This window comes from Aquila chrysaetos, chromosome 17, assembly GCF_900496995.4.
Source record: "Aquila chrysaetos chrysaetos chromosome 17, bAquChr1.4, whole genome shotgun sequence".
In the NCBI taxonomy this organism is placed as follows: Eukaryota; Metazoa; Chordata; class Aves; order Accipitriformes; family Accipitridae; genus Aquila; species Aquila chrysaetos.
In genome coordinates, this window is record NC_044020.1 from 15,040,904 (window position 1) to 15,054,260 (window position 13,357).

Below are 13,357 nucleotides of genomic sequence, written 5' to 3' on the forward strand. Positions count from 1 at the left end.
TGCTTCCACTGAAGAAGGTGGAAATTTTCTTCTCTCATCTAGCCGAGTGAGAGAACTGGGGTCCCAAGATGTGTGCGATCTTTGCGGCTTCCAGTGGAGGTGTTACAGCTGAGCAGAAGCTCCTTTCCACCTACCAGCTGTATACTCCTCATTACAATACATTGCCAAAATTTCTGCAGGAATGCACAATGTTCTCATCTTCCCTTGCTGCTGTGCCACCTAGAGACTTTTAGAGGAAGAAGCGCTGCCTTTCCACCTTCTTGCATGCTCCTTTAGCGATCAAGTCCCAGCCATGGGCATGGCTGAGGTGCCTGTGCCCACCTTCCCAGCCCTTCGAGCCACGTGCACACACCATCCTACGCCCGTCCCTGCCACACCAGAGCGTCAAGCCATAGAAGGGCAGCTGCCTTGTACTTCCCAGTTACTCTCTTAACTGTATTTTTTGCGTGGTTTGGAGGGAGAAGCAGGAGGAGTACCCCAGCAAAGCTGACCTTAGTGGTTCCTCTGCCCCAGCCTGTGGGGCCGAAAGGCTCTGTACTCCCTGGGTGGGGATCAGCAGGTGTGCACACAGACACCACAGCCGCGTTGCTGCATTAGGAATTTAATTTCTGTACCTTTGATTGACATGATGATATAGAAGGCTAAACCCATATGCAGTTCAACAGAGATCAGCGCTACGTTATGTGTTGATAATGAGGTCTAGGGGGACTTTATATCCACCAGCTGCACATCTACGGAGAAATAAAAGGAAGAGAAATTATGAATACTATCTCTTCCTTGTAGCAGTACTTAAAGTATCAAGGCTTCTGGAATGAATCCTTGGCCTGAAGGAGTCTTAAACATATTGAACCCGGAGCGGTAATTTACATCTCCTTTGAGCCTGCCAAGGTCGGCCAAGTGTAGGCCACAGGAAGCATCAAGCAGAGAATATAATGAAGTCTAATTCTTCCATACGCCAAAAACTTTATCACTGCAGAAAACACGTTCAGGAGAGCCCATAAATGAGGGGAAATGAGATACAAAAGGCGCAAGTTTTAGCAAATCGGAAGGGAATTCAGCACTGGGAAGTGTCTTACGGCGTAAGATAAAAATAAACAAGAAGTGATCTAAGAAATAGCAAACAGGAGCAATGAGAAGACAACCGCGTGACATCTCAGGCCACGACGTGTAACGAAACCCTCAAAACCCGATCCAACATTGCCACCTGCGGGTCGCTTTGGGGAGGAGCGGGAGGGCCCGCGGCCGCGCTGCCCAGCGGGGGGCAGGGCCGAGCCCGAGCGCTGGCGGCCTGTCTGCCGCGTACCGCCGGGGGCGGGCAGCCTTCAGGCACGGCCTCATCCAGCGCAGGTGCGTAATCCTGGTCCTCAGACACAACGTGTAATGCTGTTCTGGCACGCTGGTAGTTCGAACGCTCTACCCGTTGTAAAACAGCAGTTTCACCGATTTAGGAGAGGGGAATCGTTAATCTTCGGTTCCTTCCTTAGATCAGATAACAGTATCGGTGATCCGGCGGAATTTGTCTTTGTGGTTTGAAGTGAGTATTTGGAGCCACATGCCGCTCTCTTTTGCGATGTCGGATTCTCGGCAGCTCCGTTGACTTCCCTGGGTTATACCTGCAGGGAATTTTGGCTTCAGGTGAGTTACACCAGAAGAGAATTTGCCAGTTACTGACAGGTCTCTGGTTGAGTGCTGTCACTGACCGTAGTTAAAAATTATACTCAAGGGGAACCCACATTTCAGCAAAGCGTGAATTTCACCGGTATATCTGTTTATTCAATGGTATTGTGTTTAAATGCAGATTTTTAATTAAATATTTCAGTTTCTTCATAATTTCATACACTAATCATACATTCTGATTGTAGTATATACATTATTTCCACACCTTCATTCTTATGAATGAAATACAAGAATGAACAGTGAAGTAAAATAATTATAAAACAAAATAAAATGCTCCACTGATATACAAACACTATATATATATATATATTAGATCTGTTATGTATGTGTTCATGCCTACAAAGAAGACAAAGTAAGAGGATGATGATGCATTTAAACACTCCAAATTCAATAAATGGGCAGCATTGAATTAGCTTGTGTTCCATTTGTGCAGGTGCACCACAGTTGGCTGGGGGTCACTTGAGAGGGTCACTGTAGAAGATGCAACGTATAGTATCCTGCCACTTTTCAGGAGGCTACCTTCCCTCCATGGGGTGTGCAGAGAAATTAATAAATACACGTAACATGTTGATTTTACTGGATCTATGCCGACTTTCAGCTGAAGGTCTGGAATCTGACATAAAAATCCGTATTGCTTGGCAAGTGTTTTGTTGACCAGGTTTTTCTTCTGGAAAGAACAAAGGAAGCAGATGGAAAGCTTGCAGAGTGTGTTGCCTGGGTACAGAATGACGGGTGGTCAGCTGCAGCAGGAGAGCTGCTGCTGTGAGAAAAGTTGAGGTGGAAAGGTAGCCGATGCCATCTCTGTCAGCAAGCACTATGAAGACAACCGTAGAAAGATCTTGCAGTTGCTCTTCTGGGAAAAATTAAAGTAGAAATTTGTCACGTTCTGCTCTATGGGTGATAAGGCACCTGCTATGTAGTCTGAGGAGGGGTGGAAGAGGGTTGTTCTCATGCTTCCGACTACTACTTATATCTATCCTCAGCTGACCTGTCCAACTGCTGGCTCCCTTTCTGGGCCAGTTGTGCCTGTGACCTGCCGGATTAGAGAGAACCAGAATGCAAAGGGTGGAAGCTGCACTGGTTACACCAGCTCCCCCTGCTTTGGGGAGAACCAGGTTTGCTTCTCACAGAAAATGACGTACTTTACAGGCGGGATGCCACATAATTCTTCCTTTCCTTTAGCTGCCCTCTCATCTCCATTTAAAGTGACTTTCATTTCTTCTTGAGCTGATGGTGAGATAACAAAGATTAGAAGACAATATAATTTGATCCACACCCAGATACTCACTGTTATCCCCTGCTTAGCAGATGACCCTAAAGACTTTTATAATTTATGGATGAAACAGCAAAACGTATGTGCAAATCGTTATTATTGCTATTGTTAGGCTATATTATCTCCCATAGTGCTGTATTGTGAATTAAAAAGTATTACAAAGCTGCTATGTAAAGTAAATATCTTCATAATAAAATAATGGGTACGGGGAGGTACTGAGGATTATATAAGTATGACCATAGGACAGGTAAGCTGTTCCTGCCAGGTACTGCAAATGGTTTCTGCATGTAAAGGTTACATGCAGCTCACAATGTGATCAAAAAAACAACCTCCAAAAACTTATTTTTACACTTTGAAAATTGAGCAGGAGGAATTCTTCTCCTATAGGCCTTTCAAAAGATTATTTGCTGTGCCTCTTCCAGCTGTGAAAAAATATTTTTGAAGGAAATGGATGAATTCTTTTTCATATACATTATGGGTTTAAGAAATACTAATTAGGAGTGGACTTATTTTTTTTCTATTCTTTCAGATGCAGATGGGGATGGGAAAAGAGGGTCTGCTGTGCAAGAGGAGATGAAGCAGACTTCCAACACTATATTTTAATCTGAATGTAATACTGGATTTCTCCACCTTCAGAAGCTTGAAGTCTTTTTTGAACACATCATTGCTCATAGAACATAGAGGTTGTGTGTTATGCTATTTCAAATTACTGTGCTTAAATTATCTGTTGCAATGTATTGTGAAAAACATGTACTTCATGTATTCGTTTTGGAATGTAAGCGTGTGGGGCAAAATAAGAATGAAAAACCTCCTAAAATATTTGAGGGCCTCAGAATTATTTAATCCTCTTCTTTCTATGCTCTCTGGTTTGTTTCACAGTCATGACATTTGTGTCTTGAGATTCTCAGTGGGACTTGAAATATTTCTTGCCTAATTTCAGAGCAAAGACATCAGATTGATGTTGGCTGTATCATTTGCAGGTGTATGTTGCATGTTCCTATTAGACTGTAGGGGTGTTTTTGGAATTGTGCTCCTGAAATGTCTTAACTCTGTTCATTTCTCTCTCTCTTCTTCCTTGGAAGGCCGTGGTTGTGGTCATGCTCACTGAAGAGATGCAAAGCCTAGTTACACCACCATAGGCCAAGGAGAAGCAAATGGGGCCATGCTGTTGCTTCAGCCTCTGCTTTCGAGTTTTACTTCTGCTGCATCCTGTGAATTGTGATATGTAAATCTCTGTTGGCCATAAATCCCCAGTCTTGTCAGAATGAATGCAGATCATAGAAGGGAAAGGAAGGGGAGGATGCATTTTAATGTTTTTAAGCTTTGCTGAGGACATCTGGCCTGTGGTGATTTGCTTAAAAGAGGATTAATTGTAACGCAAACTCAGGAAGAATGGGGATTCTTTAGTGACAAGTGTCAAGTATACAGGAAATGTATTGTTTATAGGAGCCAGTGGAATCAAAACAGAATTATAAAACCTTTCCAGGATCTCCCTGATGTTTCAAAACGCTTCAGAGAAATCCATTATATCTGGAGAATTTCCCCAGCAGGAATTCTTCGTGTAATAGAGTTTTGTCCGCAATGTCTTCCGTTTGAATAAAGAACTTCTTTGAAACCCAGAGTTACAGCAAGTGAAGTGAAGCTAAATTGTGTTTGCCTTACGCACAGAAGTGCTTTGCACAAACACAGTTTTGTCAGCAAATAGACTGTTACTCGTTAAATGAGAGTGTTTGTGCCACGTAATTAAAGTTCCATGGTCTGGCTTGTTGCAGATGATAGACACCAATATAGACCCACAGCTTTATCCCCGTGGATGAACATCTGCAGCCCCACAGCCTTACTACCTGAGGGAGGACTCACTAACCCCAGGCATATCTACCTGGTGAGCTGGAGGCTGGTATAGAGATATCCAAGCTAGCAGAGATCCCAGCCAGTGTGGATTTCCAATGTGGCTCTGAATGCAGCCCAGCCATTTTTTGTGAAGTATGGTGCTCAGACTAATAAATCTGCCCCAGAAAAGTCTTTGGCTGTGGTCCTGCAGATACACAAGGGGACAGATTCATAAAGTGAACCAGATCTGTGATAGGTTTTCTGAAGGGTGACCACTGTGCCAGATGGATTTTCTAGTAACAGCAGCACTCACTAGTTTTGAAAATGAAATGTTGAGAAGTGCTGATTTCAGAATAACGTGGAGGTCAGCTATTACAGTCTTTGTATGAAATAAATATTGGATACCAATAAATAAGTGATGTTACACTCTGAAATGTTAGAAGACGTTGGCTTTTTGTTCTGAGAATGTGCTTTTGTTGAGCATCAGACAGGAAAGCTGTGGCATATGTTTTAAAAGAAGGCTTCATTTTTCCCCATCCCCTTTAGAAATTTTTTGAGAATACGAGATTAAATGCCAAGGCTGTCAGGAAAGTAGTTGTGTGGTCAGGAGTGCGAGGGAGAGTCCTGTGTGGCAGCAGGAGCTGTACTTTCTAAAAGAGTATGCATGAAGGAGGTTCAGGACAGCCGAGTTCCTTTTTTTTTTTTTTTTTTTTTTTTCATTTTTGTAAGTAACTGTTTGTAAGACCTAGAGCAATAAGCAAATAAAATTGTCAGTTCCATAAGACAAAATCCCCAAAAGGCAGAAGGAGAGGGATCAAAATGTTTCTACTTGGCAGTAATCTTTGTTTGATTGCTTGCTGCTTTAGGTTTAGGCTTGCTTCCAAACCCATAAATTTAAGATGACAAATAAAAAGAAAATTGAAATAGTAAAAAATTTTCAATCATTTGAGTTTTTTTCAGGAAAATAACTGCATGAATTTACTACAAATTTGTGAATCACATCAGCTGATAAGAATGTGTACTTTTGGTGAAATATTTTAACTGAATCTGCCGTGATGTTTCCAAGTCACTTCACTTTTTGCTGTTGTGCTGGTTTGGGCTGGGATAGAGTTAATTTTCTTCATAGTAGCTAGTACCGGGCTTTGTTTTGGATTTGCGCTGAAAAGAGCGTTGATAACACAGGGACGTTGTCGTTACTGCTGAGCAGTGCTCACACCGAGCCAAGGCCTTTTCTGCTCCTCACCCCACCCCACCAGCGAGGAGGCTGGGGGGGCACAAGGAGTTGGGAGGGGACACAGCCGGGACAGCTGACCCCAACTGACCCAAGGGATATTCCAGAACATACAACATCATGCTCAGCATAGAAAGCTGGGGGAAGGAGAAGGAAGGGGCAGACATTTGGAGTGATGGCGTTTGTCTCCCCAAGTCCCTGTTACGGGTGCTGGAGCCCTGCTTTCCCGGAGATGGCTGAACACCTGCCTGCCCATGGGAAGTGGGGAATGAATTCCTTGGTTTGCTTTGCCTGTTAAACTGCCTTTACTTCAGCCCATGAGTTTTCTCACTTTTGCCCTTCCAATTCTCTCCTGCATCCCACTGTGAGGGAGGTGAGGGAGAGGCTGTGTGGGGCTTAGTTGCAGGCTGGGGTTAAACCATGACAGCTGTCTCCTTTTATGTGTATATAGAAGCAGCACAACCAAATGATCCAGCTAAAAAGAGGGACACATACGGAGTTTGTGTGTGGTAAAAGTATTTCATGCTTTGCCTGCTCTTCTGACAACCATGCACTCACCTTGCTCTTTGGCAGCAGGATGCTTCTCTGCACACGATCAGAAGAGGAGCGCCTGCCTCGCTGGGGCTGGGACCCCCTCTGAGGCAGAGACGGACCATACCCAGGCACTGCTGAGACAGCCCTTTACAGCCACCATGTGTGGGTGCCTAGCCCAGCAGTGCTGGCTGGTAAACTGAAATAATGATCACTTCACTCAAAACAAGTGCATCCCCCTCGCCCTCTGTTTTGACTGTGCTTAAGCCTGGGTTCACTGAAAAGATCTAAATCTCTCCTTTCAAGGCACGTTTTGCATCATGTCTTTTTAAAGCCTCCCTTCCACTTCCACAATCAGCTAATTACAATTAAAAGTAATGGAGAGGGTCACTTTCAGCAGTTGCTAATGGCAGCTAATCCATTACAGGAGGGGAAGTAAAGAAGTATCTCATCCAACTGACACAGGAAAGAGCTTTAGAAGAGTTAGATCATAATTGTTCAGACTAGAATTTGGCTATGATGGTGCATTTAGCACCCCTAATCTCATAGGAAGAGCTGTGGGATCCTAAGTAACTGTGTGAGTAGTTAGGAATCTGGTTTTTTGTCTTGTCCAAAAGAAGTTTAAAAAAAAAGAAACAGGAAGGAAGATGTGGGTACCTGCCAGTGCATGACTGAATCAGTTGTGTTCACTGCAGGTTTTCTCACTTTCTTGGGAGCACCTGCTCAGGATCCTTTTCATGCCCACAATTTTTCTGCTGAGCAAGCTGCAGAATTATTGCCAGCATGCTTGCAGATAGCTTACTTGAAGGCAGTTGATAAATCCCAACCAGAGATTTAATTGGACACTTGGATAACACAGCCCTTCTGCACATCACTTGTATTTATTATCTTGATTGCAACTGCATTGAGACAGCAGTTCCAAACAAGAATCTTTTGCTGGACGTGGTGGGCATTTCTGGGTGCTGGTCTTCCATGGAGGAGGGTCTGAGTGGGTGTTATGACACGTTGTGCTTTGTGGTGTTTGGGAGCAAGAAACTGCTGTCGGGCCTGTGTATGCTTCTGTCGCTGAAGGTCAGTCCCAGGAGCAGCCTCCCACAGGCAGCTGCCTGGGTTGAGCCATGTGGTCCTCACCGCATCAAAGGCTCCCATGTGCCCCGAGAAAGCCTCAGCCCCAAAACACATTGCACAAAGCCAGCCCCTGCCAGAAGTATCTGGAGTTGCAGTGAAGTGGAAGGGGCTACAAGTGGTCCAAAAAAGGTGGCAGGGGAAGCAGAAAGAAACAATAAGCACTTCTACTGCTGGGGGCAGCTGCTGGCCTGGGCAGCGGTGGCAGCCCCTGTGTTAGCAATGATGCACCGTAAGCTTCCACTGTCAGATTTGCAAAAGCAACCTGCCTCAGGCTTCCTGCATTTATTGCTGATTACAGGCACCAGATTGTTTCACTTTCTGTGGGTTTCTCCTAATCTGCTTAATGTTCAGCTGCACTTATTTTTTTGAAGCGTGGAAAAGCATTGCTGTTTGCTGGGAAGGGCTGAGAGAGGATCTCATCATCCTCACCACTTGAAATCTCGTGAGGTTCCTTTCCATAGCCGTGGTTCCTTTCTCCTATCCCATAGAAAGCATTACATTATGATAATATTAAGACCGAGTACTGATGCAGGCTGAAATCAAGAATTGCTGAAGTTAAAGCTGTGTACACTGACTTAATGCTGCTTCTCCCTGGGTAGTCTTCTACACAGCCTGATAGGAGAGCATTTCTATTTTGCCTCTGCAAATCAATCAGCTCCCTAGCACCTTGAATAATTGCAGTTAATTTTTCAGACCCTCCAAAGTGGTGTGGGGGAGATTTCTCCTCTGCTGTATGAGAGGGAGCAGCTGAGCAAGGGATGGGTCAGCAGAAGCTGATGCTTCAACTGCTCCAACCTGTGTGTGGTTCAATGGCATTTTAGCCAAAATGCCATTCAGAGATCTGGCCTTTCTTCTCTTTTGCTTTCCTGAGATTGGGCTAACAGCAGGAAGCAATGTCCCTTTGAGCGGCCTAGTCATGCTGATGGGTTTGTTGTGGGAAGCAGAGATAAGCCTTCTCCTGCCACCTTCTCCCTTCCTCTGTTCTGAGAAGGGGCAGATGGGCAAGACCCCATCCAGAAGCACCGCTGCCCGTCTACGGTCCTACAGAGTTTGTGCGTGCTGCAAGGCAAGAGGGCCTCGCTCCATCCCACGGGCTCAGCCCAGCCAGGCTGACTCGGGTTAGTGGTATGCTACTTTGTTTATTCTGGAGAAATGCATGTTAACTACTGGGTTACCTCTGCTAGTAGGAAGGAAATCGATGGCTTAGGTGTTATGTAGATTTATAAATGTCTTGTAGCTTCTATGTGACTGAGTGCCTCAACCCAGGAAGTATTGTGGATGTTGTTTGGGTTTTTTGCAGTACTTATACTGGATGATGTGTCTTGCAGGATGAGGACCACGAATGACATGTGAAATATTACAAGTAGCTAAGAATGGTGCTGAACTCATTTCTTTTCACATTCAGTACTTTTTTTAAAACATTGAGAATTTGCCAATTAACAGAGTCAGTGGCCCAGTCCAACTATGTGCTCCAACACACGTTTGTCTCTGAATGGAAGACTTGATTTTTTTCTTATAAGCTTAGATTTAAGCAGGTCATATACTAGGCTAGGTTAAAAATGTCAACTGTTTTCTGGAGAAAATTTCTCTGCTCACACAGGAAAAAAATACCTTTTTAACTTCCAGTGTGAAAAAATGAAAACATCTGGATGGGTACCTTATGTTTAGACTAATGCTCCTCCTTCTTTTTTTTGTATAAAAAGTGTGACCAGTTCTATATATTTCAACAAAGCACATCACATGAAAGCAACTAAGTAATCTGCAAGTATCCCTCTCTTTACTTGTCTTTATAATAGCAAGGTATTTTCAAAGGCTCTTATAGTGGCTTTAGTTCTCCTGTTTCCAACTTCTGAATGTTAACTAAATTATTGTCACGCTGCTACAGCTTTTCCTGTTTACTTTGGTACCTGTCATGTCAAACAGCATGAAATCCACTGCTTGCATGGCATTCGTGGGGTTGGATTTTATGTCTCTGTGAAGAGGAGGAACATGGTTTCTCTAGTACCTCAGAGATTAAAATACTTTTTCTTACTCCTGGGAAATCAGCAAAACATTTCTCTGAATAAATGATGCGTTTGCTATCTTAGATAAATGTATGAATATTCTGGGATTTTCCTCAAGATGGAACACATTTATATTCTTAACGCATGCGAAGTTTTACGGTGTTTGCCATGGGAAATGACATTTTTACCCTTGGTGGCATTCATGGATAAGAGGCTCATTTTTGTTATATGAGTAGCCTAAGAAGAAAAATCATCCATTTTGCATATTGCCAAAGGCAGGGAGTGGGGTTTATTTTACTTACTTCTGGAAAAAAGCTAAATAGTGATTTTTTTTCTTTTTTTTTTTTTTCTGCGTGTGCTTGTAAGGCACACTATTGTGATGAGAAACAGTTAATCAGTCTTCTTCTCTGAGCCCAACCATGACCTTAGATTTAAAACAGGAGCAACTCCATTTGAGTCAGCACTACTATCTGAACATAAAAGGAATTTAAAAAAAAAAAACAAAACCACAACAAAACAAAAAAAGAACCTCAAACCTCCTTTTTTCTGATTTTTAGAAAGTTGTTGATTTTAGTGATTTCAGTTCCAAACCTGAATGGTGCTTTAGAAACTGGGGGCTTCACAGCTTACTAACCAATTACTTGTGGATTTGGTATGGCACTGGTAGGACGAGCTGCTAAAATCTTTCTAGGAAATTTAAAACGTTCACTAAAATCTTCATCAGTATTTCAGTAAAATTTAAAAAATAGTCTCTCTTCTTAGCATGTCTCCTGGTGAGAATAGACATGTGGATAAACTTTCCTTGACAGTGAAGCTTGCCCTTGGTGGTTAGTATGGGAAGAATCACAGCCTTGGGGTGAAGGGGCTGGAAGGGCTCTGTGCTGTTTGTAGGGTTTCTGCCCCACGTGAGAGTCTGCTCCAGCTGAAGCCCCCGTGACAGCTTACTAAAAACTGGTGAGCCTATGATAAATTATTAAAAAATAAAAGATGAATGGCTGTGTCTGATGTCCTGCAGTAAGACATGTGGTAACACTCTGATGTCCACAACGAGGTGTCAGTAAACTCTGTTTGCCTGCCTTACCTTTGAATATGCCATGGCAAAAGTCACGTGAATAATAATATTTAAAAATCTGCCTTGCTTGCCCTCGAGAAACAGTGCAAAACGGCCATTTCCTCTTTGGGACTTATACTTACTAAGTTGCTTAAAAATGGCAATTCATAATTTCTGATAATGTAATATTTGTGTAATACTGGACACACTTGTGTAATGCTTCTTTTTAAAATTCCACTGTAACTGGTCTCAGTGAAGGTACTGCAGTGTATGAAGACCACAGTGGTTTCAGGGTGTGTTTGTTCGGGTTTTTTTACTATATCTTAATTGGAGCTATTTTTTTGCCAGAAATGTTTCTCTTTTTAACATCATGTGCCATAAAAGTTAAAAGCAGATTTTACAGCTATAGAAAATTATACATGTTATACTTCCGATCGCCACATGGTGGCAATGTTTCAGAAAATTTTATGCAAGTCTGCCGACAATATTGTTGAACTCCAGCAGCGGGCTGATGGTGGGGGGTTTCCCTGTAACCCTCGGTACTCTGCATAAATCACCGTGGCAGTGTGGTAGGGACAAACACCCGTGTCAAGACGCAGGAGGAATCCACTAAGATGCTGGGGCAGAGAATTGTTGTGGTTGGGGGTGAGGATAGCGTAGAGGGATTTAATTATATTTTTAAAAATTCTCATAATCTTTTTAATTGGGATGGGAGAAACCAGCATTGCTGCTTTCTGAGCTCTTCATGTTCTCTTTCTGATATTTAGGATTTGGCGGATTCCCCCCCCCCCCGTGTCCTACTCAATGTATTTATTTTACGTAGGGAAGATCAGAACTGTGATTTTTTTTTTTTTTTAAGCTGAACAATGGGCAGAATGGCATACTTACTTGTTTCTCTCACACTTACAGCCAAGTATTCTGTAATGCAAAAATAATATATCATATTAAGATTCTGAATTGCAATAAGGCTGTTAAGCATCTTCCAACATTGTAGTCCATGTCTAAGTAAGTAAAGTAATCTATGTTTACACAGATACTGTCTTAACCTCTCAATGCACTGGGCACTTAATGCCTGTTTGAAGCTTTACTCTGATAGGTGCCTGTGAAGAAATAAGTGTCTGTGAAGGAATAAATGCCAATATAATTTCTCAAATTTGCCATATTTGACAACGACAAGAGGTAGGATGCAGCCAAAACCCTGGATCCAGCTAGCTTCAAGCATAGTCATAGTCTTGCAACTCAGGCAGCTATCTCTGTATTTCCTCAGCATCCAGATTCCTTTACAGAATTATTCTGTGTTTTAAACATTAAGGTGAAAAATGAAATTAATGAGCTGGATTTTGCTAATCCCTGGGATTATGTTTTGACATTATGCCCTGTAATTGTTGAATGTCAGTTGTATACCAGCTCCTTGATGGTGAATATAAAGGAGTTGGAATTCCAGGTTTATGGAAAAGTTGTTACTGATTAGTACACACTGCTGCCCCATGAAATGATGTACAGTTGTGGATCTATAAAATCAAAGGTAGCCTTTCCTTTTCCCTGGGTCTGATCCCTTTTCCTTCCTCTTTTGCCTAAGCTTGAGGTGGAGCCCTCAGGCTCTGCAAACACGCCTGCCCTGGCCCGACTCTCTCCATCAGGTAAAGGTACTCAATACATACTGGTTAGGACCCTGGGATAACTAAGCAATTTATCGGATATGAAATTGAGCCCTAAGGAGAGATTAATAAAGTGTGAAGGTGCTGAACGTGTCTATGCATTCAGGAGTAGTCGCTTACACATTTTGTCCCCTGCAGAACTGCTGTGGAGTAACACAGGTGAAAAAAGGAGCGGGCGAGTTACGGCATTAACAAGGGCTGCTGTGAAGCTGCTGCAGTGCTTCTGCTAATAAAAGAAGTAAAAACAAAGTTCAGGAGAACTGAACTGAACTGAAGCTTTTTTCCAGCCCTATTCCTCCACTTCTTTGCCCTAATGAATAAGGGAATAAAGGATTAGAGAACTTCAGACTTGTTTTCAGTGGTGTGAAAGATTATGCTCAATGCTTAGGTTTATTTTCACCCACAAACAAGGACCAGAGGGACATTATGGCTACAGCCGTGAGAAGATTTATACTGTCATTGTCAATTTTTGTAGCACTTGGTGAATGGGTTGTGCGTTTGTACACTGGTCTATTTTTGTTCCATCTGTATCAAGTAGTCTAGTGTACATCCTTGCCCCATCCTTCTGATTTCAGAGGCATGTCTTTGAATGTCCCTCCCAACCCATGGACTAACCTGAGCAATAGGAATTAATAGATGTGTCCCACCAATTCAATGATACTCTTTTTTAAATCTTACCAAGTTTGCACAGACATACTTTAGCAGCTATTAGTTTCCAATGACATTCCTATTCCTGAGGGGATCTTAAATTCATTGAAGGGTTTTCCTTACTGTAGAATATTAAGCAATAGAGTTATCTTTGATACCAATTTAATTAATTCTGCTGCAAGACACTAATTTATTCAGAAGGCTACCACTGGTATTACACATACGCTGTATCACTTACAGCTAGTCTAATTTAATGTGCTGCACTTGTATTGATTTTTACTTTAGCAAAATACAGTCAGACAATAATGCATGGATTTGGAAAAGCTT

General features: G+C 42.6%; 1 long non-coding RNA gene across 2 annotated transcripts in view; it reads left to right on the forward strand.

Annotated features, from left to right (window-relative positions):
- The window catches only part of LOC115352842, a 28,630-nt gene extending 23,416 nt beyond the window's left edge, over positions 1-5,214 (forward strand). For both annotated transcript variants that reach the window (XR_003927286.2, XR_003927285.2), the window contains exons 5-6: positions 3,480-3,633; positions 4,033-5,214. This is a non-coding gene — a long non-coding RNA (uncharacterized LOC115352842). The remainder of the gene's footprint in view (positions 1-3,479; positions 3,634-4,032) is intronic.
- Positions 5,215-13,357: the final 8,143 nt, after the last annotated feature.